The following is a 24,676-nucleotide window of genomic DNA, read 5'->3' as shown; positions in this document are numbered from 1 at the left end:
AATCATTTGGTCCACAACTATCTTTACCTCCAGAGTTCCAATTTAGGATTTCAAGAGAAACTCAAACATTGCTATCATTTATGGGTGGCCACAATGGTTGTTTGAATAAAGGGCAGTTACTGTGCCCAACCTACAGTATGTCCATTACAAAACTAACAAGATAGGTGTGGACTTCTCTGCTTTCCACATTTATCTTCCACACCAACAGGTACTTGGCAAGTGACGGACATATAACTCTAATAGAGATACTACTTTGTTATATTGTGCCTCAATATAGCAGGAGTTTCTCCATAGTGCAGTACATATTTGCAACTACTCCTCTATGTTAGCCTTCATTTAGTCTCCGTCCACACAACAAGAAGTGCATGAGGCCTAAGTTCATGTTTTAAACAATAGTGAATGATTATACAAAACAATACTGTACTCTATGCACATATACTGTAGGAAGGAAGTGACATGCTTTTGTTACATAAATAATAATATTGATGCCCCACTATTAAAAATGCACATCCTTCATATAATAATTCTTGCCTAATAAAAATGTATTAATATTGAATGTTTTAGATCTTTGTATTTTACAAGTAAAGAATACATTGTGACAGATAAATAAAAACTGTCCAGTTGTTAGACAGTGTCAACTTAGACTGGACAGTCTAGAAATGCAACAGATTTATAACAATGACTCTGGTCCATTTTTAATCTTGTGTAAGTATGCTCATTTAGGAATGACCACTTTTTCCAAATCCATGCCCACTTTATGTAAACCATGCCTAGTTGTGGAGCAACGCACAAAAGTGTCTAAAGAGTATCTATTCCAGACATTGAAAATGTGGTGCCAGTCATGCACTACACCCTGAGATCAACGTCAGCTATGAGCAGGTGGAGACTTCTATAATTTATGATAATTTTCTGGTGTACATTATAGTAAATGTGCCATGCCCCCTTCCCTTAAGGCCTGCTTCCCTTTTGTACCAAGAACAACATAATAACACTATAAAATTGCATTTGTTTGTACAAATAAGACCTGCATAAAAGTGTGAACTTTGCACATCAGAAAACTGGCGAGTAGGGCTTTTATAAATGCCCATACTAAAAGAAGGGAATATTGTAAGTGTTTGTAATATGTACAGTGTCTTGAAATGTGTTAATGGTATGTGGTGAGAGTGTGATGAGGGCAGATGGAATTACCCTAGGGGCAGATGGCATTAACCCCTTGTATTCGTGATACCAGGGCCTGGTGTCAGGATCCGGGCTGGAAAGCGGAGAGGACACGGGTGGTGGATCCTCTGTGTCAGTGAGGTGATGACATGGGCCGTACCAGGGGAATGGAATCTAAGGGGTTACTGGTTTTTACCAGAGCCGGCCGCAAAGCGGGATGGACTTGCAGCGGCAGATAACCCCCAGGTCGTTCCACCCAATAGCGACTCAACCTCACTGACAGCTGAGTCAGGCGCGGTACACAAGGACAAGGCAAGAGCAAGGTAGGACGTAGCAGAAGGTCAGGGCAGGCAGCAACGGTTCGTAGTCAGGGGCAACTGCAAGGGTCTGGATACACAGGCAATGGAACACACAGAAACGCTTTCTCAGGGCACAAGGCAACAAGATCCGGCATGGACAGGAAGGGGAAGTGGGTTTATAAAGTGTAGGGAGTGCTTGGGACTAATTGGAATCAGGAATAAAAACCCTTTAAATCTGAGAGCCGGCGCGCGCGCGCCCTAGAGGGCAGGGCCGCGCGTGCCGGGACTGAACAGAAGGACGGGGCAGGTGAGAGACACGGGGCATGATCCGAGAGTGGGCACGCCCCGTAACTCGGATCGCGTCCCCACCGGAGACATGGAAGCAGCGCTTCCCAGAGCGCTCGGCGTGACACCTGGTTTATCTTACACCACCCGAAGGTATACCGCTGGATCCTGGGCTAGGCACGGGGGGCAATAATGACTCCAACGCCAAGTTACGGAACAACAGCAGCTTTACTGAGTCAGACAGGTGTAACAGTCTATATAGCTTGGCTAGGCCCACAGAGGTGACCAGTGACTTCAGAGACCTCAGGGCTTGCTGGGACTTATAGTAAACTTGGACAATTTGGATGCAGGCCACGCTGACTTGAGACAGTAATGCTTCGACTGACTTGACTATGACAGACTATGACTGACTTTACCCATTCTGTAGGTTACCAGGCTTTGACTTGACCTGTGGGGTACTGGACTTTAGGATCCGTGGCTGCGTGGTAGATTTTAGGCCTCTTCTGGACTCCAGACACACCTACAACTTGATCTCACTGTAGCTCAGCAAAGACTCAGAGCCAAGAGAGTGAGCTAGCCCCTCCCAGGGCTTATATGGGGGAGACTAGGAGGCATCCCATCGGTCACCCTTAGGTCACATGGTCACTGATACCTCACTGGGTTACAATCACATGACAACAGGTTAATCCCATGACAACTGGTCTTAAAGGCATAACACATTTCAAGTATAATACATTATATAATAGGCATATAAATGAATAGACAATGGAACAGGTGCAGGGGGGGGCCCAGGTGACACTGTATGGAGGGTGCCTGACAGGGCAGCAAGGGTACAGGGGTGCAACTCCTGTACTGGGCCACCACAGGTATATGAACAACAGAATATAAAATAAATATTAAAAATTATAATACACGATGAGGAAGATGACAATGCATGTATAACATTCTTCATTCATGGACAAGATCACTGTTTGAATTGAAACAACAATTTTAGAACATCTAGATCATGGTGGCAAAAGTTTTTTTTCATAAGGACAATTTTTACTCAAAATGTATATGCATATAACTATAAAAACAACTTCTCACACAAAACAAAAGTACATGGAAATAATGCTAACATTATAAAGCTTCTGGATAATATATGTATAGCACAGTACAGGGCATGTATAGGGCAGCCAGCACAGGAAGGACAGATAGACATTTCTGGCTTGTTGTATTGCTAAAGTGTTGAATGAAATTTTCATGGTGAACTCTCCACAGAAAATAATGCAGACATGGTTTCTAGTCTGACGAGGGAATATATCCTTTGCAAACCACAACAAAACACAAGCTTGGCCATTGCGGTCTCTATGGCTCAGTTATACAAAAGGAGCGGTTCTGGATTTCTCTGTTACTAGCAATATTAGCGGAATAGAGGAAACCCTCCAAGTCTAGTATTTTAATAATATAACACAAAGAATATTCTTGTTTTAAGAACACCCACTTCTATTCATATATGGATGTTTAAATAAAATAATAACTATGTTCTGTTATAAATTACAGTAAAATTGTAAAGTGCTGTAGAATTTGTTGGCGCTATATAAATAAATACTAACAGTATTATTATTACTACAGGTCACATTTACATTGTTTATTTATTTAAATAAATCTTTTTACAGTTTCAAGGTAAATAGTTTTGTAACTCGAGTGAGTTGTAGCTGCAGTACCCCACAGATCAATGGACATGAGTGATGTTTCTGAAAAAAGAAGCTCTTCTACTAATCTATACTAATCTACTTTAAATAAAAATAGGCACAGTTATATTCAGCATTATTCAGCAGGGCCAGACTGGGACTGAGATTCTTCCCTGACATTTAAAAGACCACTTGCTGTCAAATTAATCTGAAATATGTTTGTGTGCTGGTGAGTTATGGTGGATCGGGTGCATATCACATTTACAAAATAAAAATTCTACAAACTGCACTCTGTAGACAAAACTGGGAGACACCATGTGGATTATGAATCTTCCTCTAGAAAAGTTCTGTTTTCTCTTGTCCACGTGATAAGTCTTCTGCATGAGAGTAAAATGCAGCTGCTAAAACAAGAGTTTGCTGCCATTTTTGTGTAACCATTGGCTGCCGTATTTTGGGTGCCCTTTACTACCCATTTGCGTGGCCTCACATTAGATCCCAATGGTCTTGTATGCCCAGTCAATGAACAACCAAGAAGAAGATTGTTACACACTGCTTTATCATTTAACTACAGGGATCCCTCAACTTACAATGGCCTCAACATACAATAATTTCAACATACAATGTCTTTTTCTGGTCCATCGTAACTTGAAACCAGACTCAACATACAATGTACAGACAGTCCAGATCTGTGAAATGTGTCACAACTGGAGGAACTGACCGATCAGAATGGGCATTTTACTGGTAAATCACCTCTATTACTGAAGTGCATGCACTGACTGGTGTCTGGTAGCGCCCCCTACAGTACAGGGATGAACTACAAGTTCTGTACTACTCCTTACCTGTGCCAGGGTTAGCTGCTCTTTTGGACACCAAGTAAAGGCGGCTCCATTTGGGACACTGTGTGTACTGTATAGGACCCTGAAGAAGCTTTTGTCCTCTACTTAAACCATTGTTTCCCAGCCAGGTGCCTCCAGTTGTTGCAAAACTACAACTCCCAGCATGCCCGGACAGCCAACGGCTGTCCGGGCATGCTGGAAGTTGTAGTTTTGCAACAGCTGGAGGCACCCAGGTTGGGAAACACTGACATAGACAGTGATTTACAGCTCCCAGCAGACCTTTCTTACTTTTATATGTAAGGACTTGCTTTATCTATATTAGTTATCTACTTATTTTTCTTTAATCCTCACTTTTTCCTATTTTTGGATGACATTTTGGGGCTTCAGAACCAATTACCAGGTTTCCATAGAGTTATGGTCTCAACATGCAATGGTTTCAACATACAATGGTCACCCCGGAACCAATTAATATTGTAACTTGAGGGACCACTGTATGTAGGAGATTAAATAGGTTGTCCAACATATTTAGAAAATGTTCCCAGTGTCTGGACTTGTGTTAAAATAAAACACCTCCATGCACCTGTTTGATCAGTTTACTGGCTTTAGTGCTGGTGAACAAGGTGTCAGTTTCCCTTTAATAGTGCAACCTTAAGATCTTAAAGAGGATAATACAGCACAATGCTTGAATGAGTAGATTTCTAGTGGTTTTTACAGTGAAACATTGCAGTTGCCTCTTATTACTTGCCTGTGGAAAATAGAAAAAAAGCTTTTTCACTATTATTGGTGATAAGGTTGGTCTTACAGAGAATATGTTAGTGTCTCAAGTCGAATTTTTGACCAAAATTTGAACACACCTTCTTCGGGAGGCATTTGAGGAATCTAAAACATGAACCAGGTCTGTTTTTCATCATAATATTTACCACAGTAGAAGATTTTGCCAAAGAATGTGTTTCTGGCACTAGCAATTTCAACAATGTCCTCTATTATATGAGACCACAATCCCCAACAGTCTATTACTATACCCCAAATGCAAGGAGAACGAGAATTATCTGGTAGTGTTAATGCACAAAATACATTACATAAATAAAACATTGTTAGCATGTGTTTATTAAATAGAAGATGTTATATTGAACACGGAGAATGATCTGCCGGTATTATGTTACAGAACATGAGAAGTTGAGCAGATTAACATATCATGTTGCTGAAAAGAGTAACTATTGACTAAAATCAGAGGTATAAAGCTTGTTAGCCCATCTGACATTCTAGCTAATCTGTCAGATGGGTGTGGATGGTATTATACAGTGTGTGGTGTATGCGCTGTACTAGGATGGGGGGAGGGGCATGAATACTTAATGATGCAGGGGCCTGTATTTAGCTCATGTTCACTGAGCGCTCTCATCTATAGATAGGCAACGGGGCATTTCTAGACATCTAGACCGCCCATCTGAGAGAGTACCTGGACCATCAGACAGGCTAATGAGCGGTATATCTCTGGAACAGGGTGCTAAGGGGCAATCAACATACTATAAACCAGTATGTGATCAGCCCCCTCGCCTGTTTATAGATGCCACCAGCTCCTTTTTCACAAAGAGACCGCAGGTCATCTTTAATTCAATTCTTTGATCCCATGATTGTTAGTAAAGGAGAGAAATGAATTGTGTCAACAGGTTTTTGTTCGTTGCTTTAAAATGTTAGGACTCTGCAAACAGCTCCTCGTATCTTCCTGCAGGTATGACATTGGCCGAATAGAACACTGAGATTAATTGCAGACACACCATTTAAGATCACTTGATTTTAGAAAACAAATATGAGGATTAAAGTTTTGAGTCAATCTCTAAAGGAAATTACTTATATAGTATAAACAGTAAAGACTCTGCATATAAGACCAAAGAGAAGCTTTTACACTGCAGAATCTTACTTACAACTAATGCAAGTACTTAAACAGCATAAAGTTGGTCAAGAAGTAGTACTCTTTCTCTTTTAAAGGAAAACTGTCAGCCTGTTCACCCACAATAAACCCAATACAGGGTGAACAGGAGTCCAACAAGGGGTCACTTATTACCATACGTTCCTTAGATCAAGAGATATGTTATATAGGCTATATTTGCAGGAATTGCGTGTGGCATGCAGTCTCTGGTCACTTGAGCGCTCTACTCTTTGCATAGAACACATGCGCTGACTGAGCGCTCACGTGACTAGCGACTTCACATCACAAGGACATGGAGTTACAGAACATGAATAGGTAAATTAAACCATGCAAACCATGCAATTCACTGAATATAGCAGTGAATCTTCCTGCACCCCCTAAAATGAGCATTCACTCTGTAGGCTTAGGTCTATTTTGATAGGCAAGATGGACTCACTGAGTCAGCTCACTGAGGCTGCAAACAGGGCCGGCGCCAGCCTACGGCAGTCAAAGCAGTGTCCTTAGGGTGCCGGCGGTAGGGGGCGCAAAAATCCCTCTAAGGCACTTAGGCATGCATAATGTGTGCATGCATAATGTGTGCGTATGCATGATGTGTGCACGTATCGTGTGTGTGTATGCATGATATGTGCATGTATCGTGTGTGTGTATTGTGGTGTCCGGGTACAGTATTACATACAGTACCTTGGTAGGGGTCCCCAAAGTCAGAGTTCCTAGGAACCATGGGGTCCTCAGATCTAGTCTTCCCCTAGTCACCCCTTAGAAAGTGAATATATTGTTAAGGTAAATGTGTATAAATGTATATAGAAAGTGTACTTACCTTGCGCTAGCGTCGCAGGACCTGCGGGTCATGTGACGATGCTTTAGTCTCTATGGTTAGTGAAAAGGACCTTTGGAGGTTCATAGGCCATGTGATACCCACAATGCTTTGTGAGGCTGATTGACAGATGGCGTGGACCAATCCTAAAACGGCCAGCCCCTGCCCATATAAGGGAGCTGTGGCCATTATTCTCGCTCTTGGGTTGCTGTCACTGAATGAGGTAGGACCTCCGCAACTTTCAATGACAATTACTAGGCCAAAGCCTTGCGGCCTCGGCTGAATTACACAGTGAGTTCTTCTAAATTCTCAGCAATTATGGGCAAGGACCCTGGACCTAAACTTAACCCTACATCCAGCGGATCTGCGCCTACTAAATTCCTACAAGCTAAAGAACTTACTAAAAGTCCCAACTAACAGTCAATCTCAGCTAAGCTATTCATAGACTCTGTACAAAGACTGTTTGTATGTTCGCATGTTACAGAAAATCTTCAGTAAAGTTTATGCAAGTTTTCAGCGAAGCTCTGGTTGGGGACAATACTTTATTCTGCAAACACCTATCGTCCTTGGGAAGGGTGGCGATAGGCCAAGTCATACAGCATTTAACCCTCACCCTGGCATCATGACTGACAAGGGTTAATAGCACCCTTTATAACCTGCACAGCAACATCCCGACCACCATTCACACCCACAAGGCGACCGATGTGTGTATGTATAATGTGTGTATGTATGATATGTGCATGTATAATGTGTGTGTTCATATGTATGATGTGTGCGTGTATAATGATTGCATGTATAATGTGTGTATGTATGATGTGTGTGTATGTATGCTGTGTGCATGTATAATGTGTATATGCATGATGTGTGCATGTATCGTGTGTGTATGATGTGTGTATGTATAGTGTGTGTGTATGTATGATATGTGAATGTATGATGTGTGTTTGTGCATATGTATGATGTGTGCATATATAATGTGTGTGTGCATATGTATGATGAGTGCATGTATAATGTGTGTGTGCATATGTATGATGTGTGCATGTATAATGTGTGTATGTATGATGATTGCATGTATGATGTGTGCATGTATAATGTGTGTGTATGTGTATGATGTGTACATGTATAATGTGTGTATGCATGATGTGTGCATGTATCATGTGTGTGTATGATGTATGTATGTATAATGTGTGTGTATGTATGATGTGTGCATGTATAATGTGTGTGTATGTGTATGATGTGTACATGTATAATATGTGTATGTATGATGATTGCATGTATAATGTGTGTGTGTATGTGTATGATGTGTACATGTATAATGTGTGTATGTATGATAATTGCATGTATAATGTGTGTGTGGTAGAGGGTGTGATGCAAAGGGCAGATGGAATTACCCTAGGGGCAGATGGCATTAACCCCTTGTATTCGTGACAACAGGCCATGGTTTATCCTCAATACCACCCGAATGTATACCGCTGGGTCCTGGGCTAGGCACAGGGACAATAATGACTCCGACGCCATGTTACGTCAGTGGCGTTGCTAGGGTTGGTGTCACCCGGTGCAGTAGAAAATGGTGTCACCCCATACCTACCCCCCCTCCACATGATAAAGTTTTTAACCTGTTGTGACGGATGCCACTGGTGTAGCGCATTGTGAAAAATTCCAGTATAATAATTAAATATACCAATTGCCACAGAATGGAAAAGCGCTAAAGAGGTTTTCACCATTTAAAACTACAACTCCCAGAATTACTTAAATGGGTACTCTACTGGAAATTATTTTCTTTTGAATCAACTGGTGCCAGGAAGTTAAAATCTGAATCCTTCAAGTAAGTAATTTACAAACCTGTTTAACTTTCTGGCACCAGTTGATTCAAAAGAAAATGTTTTGCAGCTGAATACCCCTTTAAGCAGTGGTGAGGTTATGCTGGGAGTTAAGTTTCACTCATCTTAACTGCAGAACTTACAAGTGACTATAGCTCTGATAGGACATAATGAGGAGAATACACAATAATATCAGTGACTACAGGTGACGTCTTCTCTATAGTGAGTAGAATACACAATGATATCAGTGACTACAGGTGACGTCTTCTCTATAGTGAGGAGAATACACAATGATATCAGTGATTACAGGTGAAGTCTTCTCTATAGTGAGGAGAATACACAATGATATCAGTGATTACAGGTGAAGTCTTCTCTATAGTGAAGAGAATACATAATGATATCAGTGACTACAGGTGATGTCTTCTCTATAGTGAGGATAATACACAATGATATCAGTGATTACAGGTGAATTCTTCTCTATAGTGAGGAGAATACACAATGATATCAGTGGTTACAGGTGACATCTTCTCTATAGTGAGGAGAATACACAATGATATCAGTGACTACAGGTGACGTCTTCTCTATAGTGAGGAGAATACAGAATGAGATCAGTGACTACAGGTGAAGTCTTCTCTATAGTGAGGAGAATACACAATGATATCAGAGACTACAGGTGACGTCTTCTCTATAGTGAGGAGAATACAGAATGATATCAGTGACTACAGGTGACGTCTTCTCTATAGTGAGGAGAATACACAATGATATCAGTGATTACAGGTGACGTCTTCTCTGTAATGAGGAGAATACACAATGATATCAGTGACTACAGGTGACGTCTTCTCTATAGTGAGGAGAATACACAATGATATCAGTGATTACAGGCGACGTCTTCTCTATAGTGAGGAGAATACACAATGATATCAGTGGTTACAGGTGACGTCTTCTCTATAGTGAGGAGAATACACAATGATATCAATGATTACAGGTGACGTCTTCTCTATAATGAGGAGAATACACAATGATATCAGTGACTACAGGTGACGTCTTCTCTATAGTGAGGAGAATACACAATGATATCAGTGATTACAGGCGACGTCTTCTCTATAGTGAGGAGAATACACAATGATATCAGTGGTTACAGGTGACTTCTTCTCTATAGTGATGAGAATACAGAATGATATCAGTGATTACAGGTGACGTCTTCTCTATAGTGAGGAGAATACACAATGATATCAGTGATTACAGGTGACGTCTTCTCTATAGTGAGGAGAATACAGAATGATATCAGTGATTACAGGTGACGTCTTCTCTATAGTGAGGAGAATACAGAATGATATCAGTGATTACAGGTGACGTCTTCTCTATAGGGAGGAGAATACACAATGATATCAGTGACTACAGGTGATGTCTTCTCTATAGTGAGGAGAATACACAATGAGATCAGTGACTACAGGTGATGTCTTCTCTATAGTGAGGAGAATGTACAATGATATCAGTGACTACAGGTGACGTCTTCTCTATAGTGAGGAGAATACACAATTATATCAGTGACTACAGGTGACGTCTTCTCTATAGGGAGGAGAATGTACAATGATATCAGTGATTACAGATGACGTCTTCTCTATAGTCTTTCCTTATCTAATTCAGATGGTACATACCACCGGGTACAGCTAAATGTTCTCTCTGCAGAATGTGGCGCCCAGACGGCTCCTCACTATGTCAGCGCATTCTGATCCTCTATATGAAAATTATTATTATTATTATAAACCTGCAAGACACTGTATCCTCTAAATATAATAAACTAGTATACACTAGGGCTGCACGATATATTGCAAAAACAATCGAAACGCGATTTTTGCTTTTTTGCCATATATAGCCCCTGGGAAAATTTGCGATTATCTGCCCGGGCGGATCCCGTGTGTGGCTGCAGCGCGGGCCGGCCAGGGCAGATGAAAACAAATTTAAATATTAAAAGTCTGTGTTTCCCAACCAGGGTACCTCCAGCTGTTATGAAACTACAACTCCCAGCATGTCCGGACAGCCAAAAGCTGTCCGGGCATGCTGGGAGTTGTAGTTTCACAACAGCTGGAGGCACCCTAGTAGAGAAACACTGATCTAAGTAAAGGGCGCAGGGATAAAAAATAATAAAAACATTATGCTCACCTCTTCCCGATACCTGCATCTGTACACCTCCGTGCGGTCCCGGTGTCTCTATACAAGCTGTAGGACCTTTACCTTCAGCCAATCACTGGCCGCAGTGGTGTCACATGTCAAGCCAGTGATTGGCTTAAAGGTAAAAGTCCTCAAAGGTCTGCAAACACACACAAACCTAGCGTTTGTGCTGCCGGGGAGGAGGAATGTGACGGGAATATGTGACAAGGGGTGTAGGGGGCAGAATATTAAAGGGGGGAGGGGGGGCAGAATGTTAAAGTGGGAATGTGACAGGGGGGAATATGTGACAGGGGGAGCAGAATGTGACAAGGGGGGGAATATGTAACAAGGGGGGGGGAATATGTAACAAGGGGGAGCAGAATGTGACAAGGGTGAGGGGGAATGTGACAAGAGGGGGAGGGGCAGAATGTGACAAGAGGGGGGAATATGACAAGAGGGGGAGGGGCAGAATGTGACAAGAGGGGGGGAATGGGAGGGAGGGAGATAGAAATTAAATGGTGAGATGTGAAATGGGCGGTGGGCATAAAATGGGTGAATAGTTGTAAAATTGAGGAGATTGGACATGAAATAAGGGGATTTCACTATTTATTTATTACATTGCATCACATATCGAAATCACAATATTTTGGCCCATAATCGCAATCGCACATTTTCCCCATATCGTGCAGCCCTAGTATACACTACACTCTGTGAATATAAACCTCACACACCGTGCCCCCAGCAGTGGCACCCCCATCATCCACCAGCTGATGCTATTACCACAGAACAGGGGGGTAGGGGGAATGGGGGGGGGGCGGGGGTGCCCTGGCAACACCCCCCAGCAGTAGCAGTAGGCTGAGGGATTGATCGCACCATGTCTCACTTCTGACACCTGATGCGATCAGAAGTTATTAAGCAGGGGAGCGGGCGGCATGGTCTGCAACCCTGTGATGTATCGTGTGTTTTAACTTTCATTTTTAAATCCCCCGCGGGGAGCACTGCATGGCCGGTTCTGAGGAGCCAATCAGGGCTCCCAGCGGGGGATTTAAAAATGAACATTGTGAGGGGCCATATCTATATTAAAAGCGCTGTGGGGGGCAAGATATATAGCGCTGCAGGGGGGGGGGGCAGACATATAGCTATATATCTAGCCTCCCAGCACATTTATAATATGCCTCCTGCAGCGCATTAAAGGGGTACTCCAGTGAAAACCTTTTTTCTTTTAAATCAACTGGTGGCAGAAAGTTAAACATATTTGTGAATTACTTCTATTAAAAAATCTTAATCCTTCCTGTACTTATTAGCTGCTGAATACTACAGAGGAAATTCTTTTCTTTTTGGAATGCTCTCTGATGACATCACGAGCACAGTTTTCTCTGCTGACGTTATTATAATAATAATAACACTTTATTTATTGTTGTCCTTAGTGGGTTTTGAACCCAAGTCCCCAGCACTGCAAGGCAGCAGTGCTAATCACTGAGCCACCATGCTGCCCTTAGCATACACCTGCTATGCATCTGCTATGCATGGTTGCTAAAATGGACAGAGATGTCAGCAGAGAGCACTGTGCTCGTGATGTCATCAGTGTTCCAAAAAGAAAGGAATTTTCTCTGTAGCATTCATCAGCTAATAAGTACTGGAAGGATTAAGATTTTTTAATAGAAGTAATTTACAAATATGTTTAACTTTCTGCCACCAGTTGATTTAAAAGAAAAAAGGTTTTCACCGGAGTACCCCTTTAATATATGACTCCCGCCAGCGCATTTATATATACCCCCAAGTAGTGCATGTATAATGTACCCCCAAGCAGCGCATGTATAATGTACCCCCCGCAGCGCATGTATAATGTACCCCTAAGCAGCGCATGTATAATGTACCCCCGCAGCGCATGTATAATGTACCCCAAAGCAGCGCATGTATAATATGCCACCGCAGCAGCAGCATCAGCCAGCCCGATGCTGCTGCTAGAATACTTTTCATACATAGTGCTGCGGTGGCATATGTATATAGATGCGCTGGAGGGGGCAGATAATGCTATATGTCTGCTAGACAAGATAACGCTTCAATGTTGCTAGACAAGTGATACAATGTATGCATACACTTGTGTAAAGGGCTTAGTTCTCTTGAATGAAACACCTGCTTTAGAGATTTTGCGGTCTCAAATTATGCAGTGGGATTTGGTGGGCAAGAAAACAGGGAACTGCAGCGCTTCAAAAGTACAGCATAGCTGTATACATAGTATCTGATGTGCCACTGGTGGTCCAGATGGTAGTTGGCTGTTAGAGACACGGCTTGTCTCAAAAGATACATAAAATTATAGTACATTTGGTCCTTGTAACGGGTCTGGTAATTAGCCCGGTGTGGCGTATCCTCGTGGCTGGAGCGTTGCGCATAGGTTTGATGTGCCGCAAATGGAGGGGTTCTGTCTCTGGAATGCTGGCTGTATGGAGTGGCACTTAGAAGGGAAAGCTGGACGCGTTTCAAGTCCTACGTAGGACTTTTACTCAGCTGCTGAAGAAACGGAAGAAAAAATACTGCATGTGCCATTTTTTCTGCCGTGCAAAAAAACGGAAATGAGTGCAGAAGGGTGCAAACAGATGTAAACGGATTGTAAAAAAAATCCCATTGACATGAATGGGATTTTTTTTTAAACCGTTTTTAATCCGTTTACAGCCTGCAAGAACAGAACCAAAACGGGAATAAAAAAAACAGGGACAGACGGCCATGTGAACGCACCCTAAGAGAGAGAAGAGACTTCTACCAGGTAGACTCTGGTGGGATCCCATTGGTCACCCTTAAGTCACCTGGTCACTGATACCTCCTAGGTAACAGTCACATGATAACTCACATGACAACTGAAATCACATGGGAACATTTCTTAAAGTTATAACACTTCTTTACACACTTTACAGCTAAATAAATGGCAAAACATATGTACATGAGGGGACGGGTGTAAGGGGGGCCCAGGGGACACTGCAGGGAGGCTGCCTGACAGGGTAGCAAGGGTACAGGGGTAACAACTCCCACACTGGGCAACCACATGTGTGTACAGTATGTATGATGTGTGTGTATGTATGATGTGTGCATGTATTATGTGGGTGTATGTATGATATGTGTGTATCTATGGTGTACATATATCATGTGTGTGTATGATGTGTGTATGTATGATGTGTGTGCATATGTATGATGTGTGCATGTATAATGTGTGTATATTTATGATTATTGCATGTATAATGTGTATGTATGATGTGTGCATGTATAATGTGTGTGTGCATGTATAATGAATGTGTATGTATTATGATTGCATGTATGTGTGCATGTATAATGTGTGTGTGTATGTATGTGTGTATGTTTGATGCGTGCATGTATAATATGTGTGTATGTATTATGTGTGTGTATGTATGATGTGTGCATATATAATGTGTGTATATGTATAAAACATCATATGGGGGTGGCGACGGGTGTATGTATGATGTGTATGTATGATGTGTGCATATATGTAGGATGTGTGTATGTATGATAGATGTGGATGCATGATAGATGTGTTTAAGCTAGACAGATGTATGTATGCTGTGTGTATGTATGATTGTGTATGTATTATGTGTCTATGTATGTGTGATGTTTGTATGTATGATAGATGTGTGTATGTATGTACTAGTGCTGCCGCTACTACTACTACCTACCTAAAGTGGGCTGCTACTTGTACTAACTACCTAGAGGGGGCTTCTACTACTACTACTACCTAGTGGGGCTGCTGCTACTACCTAAAGGGGGGCTGCTACTACTTTAAGTGGAGTTTCTACTACTCTATTTGGGGGCTGCAATAATTTACTGGGGACTGCAACTTTATAAAGGGGGGCTTCCATCTACAATGGGACCTACCTACAGGGAGTAACCCCCTACAGGGACCTACCTACAGGTGGCACTTACCTACTCGGGACACCTCCATAATGTGGGAAACCATGTGAATGGATCTACTTAATAGGGGGACCTACCTACTCTTCCCCTAATTCACTTATCTACCCATTCTATTGTGTGAGACACCAAGGGGTTATTATTATTGTATAGGTATTTAAAGAGTGTGGATCCTGAAATATTTGTCTGGCAGATTCTTTGGAGACGAGTTAATGATGGAAGAAATCGTGATGACTGTCTGGGCCGGATCGAGAAAAAAAAGGAACAGTGAACAACTCCATCCAATCACAGATGACATCACCTGATGTAACTGTATGCAATTACTAATATTGTCTGCAGAGCCAGGTCACCCCTATATGGGCACTGTATGGGGGGATTTTAGTCTTTGTACAGTGGTTTTATTCAGTATCAGTAAGGTAATATTATCCTGTCATTAAATGGTGGGAATGGTAGTGGTCATATTGTGGCATTTTTTGTGTGCGTGTCCCTTGTATAGTGGTGTTATTGGTGATACAGATCTGTATATAGTGGTTTTATTCAGTATCACTATGATAGTATTATCCCGTCACTATATGGTGGTAATGGTAGTGGTTATCTTGTGGTGCAATTATTTGTCCTTTGTATAGTGGTAATAATGTTCTCTGTATAGTGTTTTTTATTTAATAACAGTATGATGTTATTAGTCACTGCGACGATATGTATGATCAGGGCTGCCCCCCCCCCCCCCCCGCATGGCCCGCCTGCTACCATGTTTTATAAATAAGGCACTGTCTTATGTTAAATTTTTTTTCTCAGGAAGACACACTATGGCTTAATTTTGAGGGATGTCTTATTTTTATCAAGTATGGTACAACAACCATGTTTGTGGGGGGGTGAGAGGGACCCACAGACTATTGCTGGTTGGTGTTGGGTGACAGAGACCCACAGTGCAGATTAAAACAGCAGCCACTACTTTATTCTTCCCCCTGAGGACCCACAAAGCAGAACTTTATGTTCCTCACTTCACTGAGGAGACTTTTATTTTCACTTTCTGTCTCCCTTTATGCTGCGGCTGGCAGCACGAATAGAAGGACTGGGACCTAACAGGGGGAGCAGACCTTGTTGATGGGGCTGCCGTCACCTCCGATGGGGCAGATGGGACAGATGGGAATGGCTGATCGCGGTGCCGTGCGCTATTAACCCTTTAGACGCGGCGTTCAAAGTTTAACTCCACGTCTAAAGTGAAAGTAAATTGTTGCCGGTTAGCTCAGGGGGCTGTTCGGGATGTCCACGGTGAAATCATGGCATCCTGAACAGCTGTGACACAGCAGGAGGGTCCCTTACCTTGCCTCCTGGTGTCCGACTGCCGAATGACTGCTCAGTGCCTGAGATCCAGGCATGAGCAGTCAAGTGGCAGAATCATTGATCAATGGTTTCCTATGAGAAACCACTGATCAATGTAAAAGATCAGTGTGTGCAGTGTTATAGTCCCTATGGGAGCTATAACACTGCAAAAAAAAGTGAAAGAAAAGGGAATAGAGATCATTTAACCCCTTCCCTAATAAAAGCTTGAATCACCCCCCTTTTCCCATTTAAAAAATAAACATATGTGGTATCGCCGCGTGCAGAAATGTCCGAATTATAAAAATATGTCATTAATTAAACCGCACGGTCAATGGTGTACACGCAAAAAAATTCAAAAGTCCAAAGTGTCTTTTTGGTCACTTTTTATATCATGATCAATAAGTCCTATGAATACAAAAATGGTACTGCTAAAAACTTCAGATCACGGCGCAAAAAATGAGCCCTCCCCATAAGCAGAAAAATAAAAAAAGTTAAAGGGGTCAGAAGATGACAATTTTAAACGTATTAATTTTCCGGCATGTAGTTATGATTTTTTCCAGAAGTATGACAAAATCAAACCTGTGTATGATGTGGGAGACATTATTTTCTGTGAAAATCCTGCGTGCACCCCTGGTGATGCATACCATTTTGTTACATTGACAGGCCAGTGGGGGGAATGCACAATAATCTGCCCGGGTGCTTCCAACCCACGATACATCAGTGATTTGGGGGGGGGGGGGAGACGAGACACCAAAATGCACCTTCGCTTGTGTAGACAAAAATCCTTGCACCGGCCCTGGCTGCGAATAACAGTCAATGGAGTGAGGAGAGTGGAAGAGGAGTATTAGATCTTACCCCATTGCATCATTTTTCGCTTATACTGCTCCATACTGTCCTCCATGCTGCTGCTGCATCTAATGGTGTACTATAAAGATATGTAGCAGCAGCATCTCCTCTTCTGAGTGTACATGGCATAGGAGCACTAAATAAACAGAAAGGGACGCACAACAGAGATCGGGTGCCAACAAAGGGTGTGGGTGAGTAAGAAAGGTAAGTATAGGAAATGTTTTCTTTTATTGGGCAGCCTGGGCATATGTATACATATATATATATATATATATATATATATATATATATCCCTGTCCAGGGGACTACTTACTCCTGGACTGGTTTTTAAGCTTCAATAAATACATAGGAAGATATCCCGACAATCATTATTAAATGAACATCCAGTTATGTATAACCCTTGTGAAAAGCCTACTTTCATTGGTAATATTTGATTTAGAGTATATTCATGAGCTATAAACATTTTTACAATAATTTTTGCAACTGTCCAAATCATCCGAATTATAGGTTTAGTTGTCTTACTGTCTGAGGTGAAGGAGACAAAATTCTGCCAGTCAAGAGTAAGCTTTTTCTGTGTCATCTCTTTATATCAGTCTTGCAGATACAGCCTCTATTTCTGTCTGGGGCCTGAAGGGGGCACTATTACTGTTTGGGTCACTAAGAAGATCACAACATTGTGTGGGGTAAAAAAAGCTTTCACTTTTATTTGGGGGGGAGGGTCACTATATGGCAACATTGGTTTTTATGGGAGTTGTCTCTGGAGCACTTTTTTGGTTCTGTCATCTTTATTTCTAAGATACAGTATTGGGGGGGGGGGGGTACTGTACAAACAAGTACAAATAGGGTAGCAACAGGCACAGCATTTTGGCACAGCATCAGGTGGATGAGAAGTTTGTGAAAAAAGTTGGTTCTGCAAAAGTGAAGAGCCAGGGATGTCTGGATACCAAACTCTGCAGACACATACTGTATAGTGATAAATACATAAAATTATTGTGGCTGGAGGAAGTATGGGACAAAAGAAAGAGAGAAAAGTTATTTTAATTAAACTGCACTATATTCATTTACATGGTCTGCAGAGTATTTGCATGGATCAAGTAACTATTTACTTTATGGCGGCAATATTGTTTTTTGTAAAGTAATTTTCTCTTATTCAGTGTGGTAGTAATATTAAGTTACAATGTAGTGGAAATTGTCGTCATCAGGTTGCGGCGGTATTATCTGGGTCTTGTATAGTAGTATCATTGGTAATAATAGTCTTTACATAGTACATTTTGTTCAATAACAGTATGGGCATAATATTTCCTCACTATACAGTGGTAATAGGTGATTCTGGTATTATGGTGTATCTATATATGTAAATAAATAATTGTGCGTGTGTGCCATACATCATACATATTACCTTCTGAACTGACTAAATGTGACTGTGTTATTGATGCAGTATTTCAGCATTTGGGACCCCATTTTTACGTTTCCCAGGGTTAAACTTTGACTTAAACCAGCCATTGGGACATCAAAATCAGGTTTTACCTGAACCTAGTAGAGCTCACAACATACTCTCTGCATTAATGGGCTTGGCCTGAATCGGCAAGAATATGAATTATGTACACTTAGTAATAATGATTAGCAAAATACATTTGTCTAGCTGTATTTTTCCAAGAGTTATCCATGGTTTGGGATCATTAATGCCATGTTCCCAAATTAGCAGTGGAAATTCTACTTTTATCTACAGATGGAACATATGATTTTTTTCCATTTACTCACCTGCAACTGTTTATAGTATGTAATACGGACTGTCATATTCCAAACTGTGTAAATGATGCAACTACTTCATTTGTGCATATGATTTGTTTTCAGAAGGAAGTTTAGCAATTTGGTTCAGACTGGGAATCATGAATGATTTCATCAATTAAACAATAGCACATTCAGACTTTTAGTCATCAGAGCACCACGCTTTTTGGAGATGTTTAAAGTAGAAACCGTTAACAAAATACAACATGAAATTGAAGAAAAAGTTTGTAACTGAGTATAAAGCTAGGCACTGTTCACACTATATCAGGCAATTCTACCAGGTAAACAATTAAAACAAGTATCCAAACAAATATGGTACAGTGTATATGGGCTTATATGGGTCAGATGTATACCAGAAGGACAAACTACAAAACATACACTAGAGTATCAAATATAAGAGATATATTTTTTTACATTTGTTTTATGCTATGTTCACTTTTGCAAAATTGGAGTCTTCATCAAAGATTTTGTCCTATTCCATGAAATTAATAGTGCACCCAACTAACGCCATTTTAAGTTAATAGACTCGCTTGCCAATGGTATCCGTCAAGCGCAAATCATTCATTTGTGTGACGGCTACAGCTATGTGTCATGATTTTCATTTCATTATACATATATATGGAAAACAATGTAATTATGAACAATCTATCTAATGTTAATGAGGCTAATTTACACATGTACAAAAACAGGAAAGACTACACAAGGAATAGCAGGACTGGAGGGGCGCTGACTGGAACAACCACATCTGAATCAGTAAAATGATTTTTAATTCTCCATAATGCAACACGTTTCGCTATACATGCCCGGCTTTCATTAGCAGGTGCCTGGTGAAGCCACACATGTACGCCGAAACCCTCTGTATTTGCTGTATGTTTAAAGGAGATGTCCGGCGCAGACTTTTTCTATTCCGTACTGCCCGGGCTGCAAAAAAAGACAAAACAAACTTTCACTTACCTCCATATGTTGCCCCGGAGCTCCGCAACAGCTGATTGGTCGGCCGGGCTGTCTGCTTCCTACTTCCTTTAGCCCGGTACATCACACGGCGCTTCAGCCTATCACCGGCCGAGGCGGGACATCGCTGCGGACAGTGATAGGCTGAAGCGCCGTGTGACGTACCGGGCTAAAGGAAGTAGGAAGCAGACAGCCCGGCCGACCAATCAGCTGTTGCGGAGCTCCGGGGCAACATATGGAGGTAAGTGAAAGTTTGTTTTGTCTTTTTTTGCAGCCCGGGCAGGACGGAATAGAAAAAGTCTGCGCCGGACATCTCCTTTAAGTGTCTTCTCTGGAGTCAGCTTATCCCTCCTTAGACTGAAGGCACCCAAACCTGCTGCCTGCAGCAGAAGAGGAGTGTTGGATTTTTGCAACCTGACTTTTTTCTAGGAGGGATAAGCCAACATCAGAAAAGTATTTCACAGAGGGGTACACATTTAAAATATAACTTTTAATAAAGACGCTTAAAATCAAAGAAACACACTCTTGTAAATCAAGACAAACACGCCAGGACAACATAGAGGGCCCCCAATAACAGGACAGGAGCTTCTCTATAACTAGGTAAGTACAAAACAACAAAAAAGGGGATGATGGTAGATATTTCATATTCGCAATATGACCTGGGAAGCGGTGACAAGTTGCAGAGATGGGGGAATGGGTGTATATAAATGTCACGATGCCGGCTGGCAGGTAGTGGATCCTCTGTGCCAGAGAGGGATTGGCGTGGACCGTGCTAGAGGATCGGTTCTAAGTCACTACTGGTTTTCACCAGAGCCCGCCGCAAAGCGGGATGGTCTTGCTGCGGCGGTAGTGACCAGGTCGTATCCCCTAGCAACGGCTCAACCTCTCTGGCTGCTGAAGATAGGCGCGGTACAAGGGAGTAGACAGAAGCAAGGTCGGACGTAGCAGAAGGTCGGGGCAGGCAGCAAGGATCGTAGTCAGGGGCAACGGCAGAAGGTCTGGAATCACAGGCAGGGAACACACAAGGAACGCTTTCACTGGCACTAGGGCAACAAGATCCGGCGAGGGAGTGAAGGGGAAGTGAGGTGATATAGGGAAGTGCACAGGTGTAAACACTAATTGGAACCACTGCACCAATCAGCGGTGCAGTGGCCCTTTAAATCGCAAAGACCCGGCGCGCGCGCGCCCTAGGGAGCGGGGCCGCGCGCGCCGGGACAGAACTGACGGGGAGCGAGTAAGGTACGGGAGCCGGGGTGCGCATCGCGAGCGGGCGCTACCCGCATCGCGAATCGCATCCCGGCCGGAGGTGGTAACGCAGCGCCCCGGGTCCGTGGAACCGACCGGGGCGCTGCAGTGAGGGAAGTGTAGCGAGCGCTCCGGGGAGGAGCGGGGACCCGGAGCGCTCGGCGTAACAGTACCCCCCCCCTTGGGTCTCCCCCTCTTCTTGGGGCCTGAGAACCTGAGGATCAGACTCTTGTCCAGGATATTGTCCTCAGGTTCCCAGGACCTCTCTTCTGGACCACAACCCTCCCAATCCACTAAAAAAAAAGTTCTTCCCCTGACCTTTTTAGAGGCCAAAATCTCTTTGACAGAGAAGATGTCCGAGGAGCCGGAAACAGGAGTGGGAGGAACAGATTTAGGAGAAAAACGGTTGAGGATGAGAGGTTTAAGAAGAGAGACGTGAAAGGCATTAGGGATACGAAGAGAAGGAGGAAGAAGAAGTTTGTAAGAGACAGGATTAATTTGACACAAAACTTTAAAAGGACCAAGATAGCGTGGTCCCAACTTATAGCTCGGGACACGGAAACGGACATATTTAGCGGAGAGCCATACCTTGTCTCCAGGGGAAAAAATGGGAGGAGCTCTTCTTTTCTTATCTGCGAATCTCTTCATGCGAGAAGAAGCCTGTAAGAGAGAATTTTGGGTCTCTTTCCATATGGTGGAAAGATCACGAGAAATTTCATCCACAGCGGGCAGACCAGAGGGCAAGGGGGTAGGGAGGGGGGGAAGAGGGTGACGGCCGTACACCACGAAAAACGGAGATTTGGAGGAAGATTCAGAGATTCTGAAATTATACGAGAATTCGGCCCAAGGTAGAAGATCTGCCCAGTCATCCTGGCGGGAGGAAACAAAATGTCGTAAATAGTCACCCAAGATCTGGTTAATTCTCTCTACTTGTCCATTGGATTGAGGATGGTATGCAGAAGAAAAATTTAATTTAATCTTGAGTTGTTTACAGAGAGCCCTCCAGAATTTAGACACAAATTGGACGCCTCTATCCGAGACGATCTGTGTAGGCAACCCGTGAAGACGAAAAATGTGTACAAAAAATTGTTTAGCCAACTGAGGCGCTGAAGGAAGACCAGGAAGAGGGATGAAATGTGCCATTTTGGAGAATCGATCAACGACCACCCAAATAACAGTGTTGCCATGGGATGGGGGTAAGTCAGTAATAAAATCCATACCAATCAGAGACCAAGGTTGTTCGGGGACAGGTAGAGGATGAAGAAAACCAGCGGGCTTCTGGCGAGGAGTCTTATCCCGGGCACAGATAGTGCAGGCTCGCACAAAGTCCACCACATCAGTCTCTAGAGTCGGCCACCAATAGAAGCGAGAGATGAGTTGCACAGATTTCTTGATGCCCGCATGACCTGCGAGATGGGAGGAGTGACCCCATTTGAGGATCCCAAGGCGTTGGCGTGGAGAAACAAAGGTCTTTCCTGGAGGAGTTTGCCTGATGGAGGCTGGAGAAGTGGAAATCAGGCAGTCAGGAGGAATGATGTGTTGAGGAGAGAGTTCAATTTCAGAGGCATCTGAGGAACGAGAGAGAGCATCGGCCCTAATGTTTTTATCAGCAGGCCGAAAGTGAATTTCAAAATTAAATCGGGCAAAGAACAGAGACCACCTGGCCTGACGAGGATTCAGCCGTTGGGCAGACTGGAGGTAGGAGAGGTTCTTGTGATCGGTGTAAATAATAACTGGAAATCTTGATCCCTCCAGCAGATGCCTCCATTCCTCAAGTGCTAATTTAATGGCTAGAAGCTCTCGATCCCCGATGGAGTAGTTCCTCTCCGCCGGAGAGAAGGTCCTGGAAAAAAAACCACAAGTAACAGCATGCCCGGAAGAGTTTTTTTGTAGAAGGACAGCTCCAGCTCCCACTGAGGAGGCATCAACCTCCAATAGGAAGGGTTTAGATGGGTCAGGTCTGGAGAGCACGGGAGCCGAAGAAAAGGCAGACTTGAGTCGTTTAAAGGCGTCTTCCGCTTGAGGAGGCCAAGACTTGGGATCGGCATTTTTTTTTGTTAAAGCCACAATAGGAGCCACAATGGTAGAAAAATGTGGAATAAATTGCCTGTAATAATTGGCGAACCCCAAAAAACGTTGGATGGCACGGAGTCCGGAGGGGCGTGGCCAATCTAAGACGGCAGAGAGTTTATCTGGGTCCATTTGTAGTCCCTGGCCAGAGACCAAGTATCCTAGAAAAGGAAGAGATTGGCATTCAAACAGACATTTCTCTATTTTGGCATAGAGTTGATTATCACGAAGTCTCTGAAGAACCATACGGACATGCTGGCGGTGTTCTTCAAGATTGGCAGAAAAAATCAGGATATCGTCCAGATATACAACAACACAGGAGTATAGTAGATCACGAAAAATTTCATTAACAAAGTCTTGGAAGACGGCAGGGGCGTTGCATAGACCAAAGGGCATGACCAGATACTCAAAGTGTCCATCTCTGGTGTTAAATGCCGTTTTCCATTCATCCCCCTCTCTGATGCGGATGAGATTATAAGCACCTCTTAAGTCCAGTTTGGTAAAAATATGGGCACCTTGGAGACGATCAAAGAGTTCAGAGATGAGGGGTAGGGGGTAGCGGTTCTTAACCGTGATTTTATTAAGACCGCGGTAGTCAATGCAAGGACGTAGAGAGCCATCTTTTTTGGACACAAAGAAAAATCCGGCTCCGGCAGGAGAGGAGGATTTACGGATAAAGCCCTTTTTTAAATTTTCTTGGACGTATTCAGACATGGCAAGAGTCTCTGGGACGGACAGAGGATAGATTCTGCCCCGGGGTGGAGTAGTGCCCGGGAGGAGGTCAATGGGACAATCATAAGGCCTGTGAGGAGGTAGAGTCTCAGCTTGTTTTTTGCAAAAAACGTCCGCAAAGTCCATATAGGCCTTAGGGAGACCGGTTACATGAGGAAGCACAGGGACACGGCAAGGTTTACTGGGAACCGGTTTTAAGCAGTCCTTGGAACAAGAGGGCCCCCAACTCTTGATCTCCCCAGTGGACCAATCCAGGATTGGGGAATGGAGTTGAAGCCAGGGAAGTCCAAGAAGGATTTCAGAAGTGCAATTGGGGAGGACCAACAGTTCAATCCTCTCGTGATGAGATCCGATGCACATTAGAAGGGGCTCCGTGCGGAAACGTATAGTACAGTCCAATCTTTCATTGTTTACACAATTGATGTAGAGGGGTCTGGCGAGACTGGTCACCGGGATGTTGAACCTGTTGACGAGAGAGGCTAAGATGAAATTTCCTGCAGATCCAGAGTCCAAGAAGGCCACAGCAGAGAAGGAGAAGGCAGAGGCAGACATCCGCACAGGCACAGTAAGACGTGGAGAAGCAGAGTAGACATCAAGGACTGTCTCACCTTTGTGCGGAGTCAGCGGACGTCTTTCCAGGCGGGGAGGACGGATAGGACAATCCTTCAGGAAGTGTTCGGTACTAGCACAGTACAGGCAGAGATTCTCCATGCGGCGTCGTGTCCTCTCTTGGGGTGTCAGGCGAGACCGGTCGACCTGCATAGCCTCCACGGCGGGAGGCACAGGAACAGATTGCAGGGGACCAGAGGAGAGAGGAGCCGGGGAGAAGAAACGCCTCGTGCGAAC

Source organism: Hyla sarda, chromosome 1 (genome assembly GCF_029499605.1).
Source record: "Hyla sarda isolate aHylSar1 chromosome 1, aHylSar1.hap1, whole genome shotgun sequence".
In the NCBI taxonomy this organism is placed as follows: domain Eukaryota; kingdom Metazoa; phylum Chordata; class Amphibia; order Anura; family Hylidae; genus Hyla; species Hyla sarda.
The sequence above is the reverse complement of the archived record's forward strand: the minus strand, read 5'-3'. Positions refer to the sequence as shown.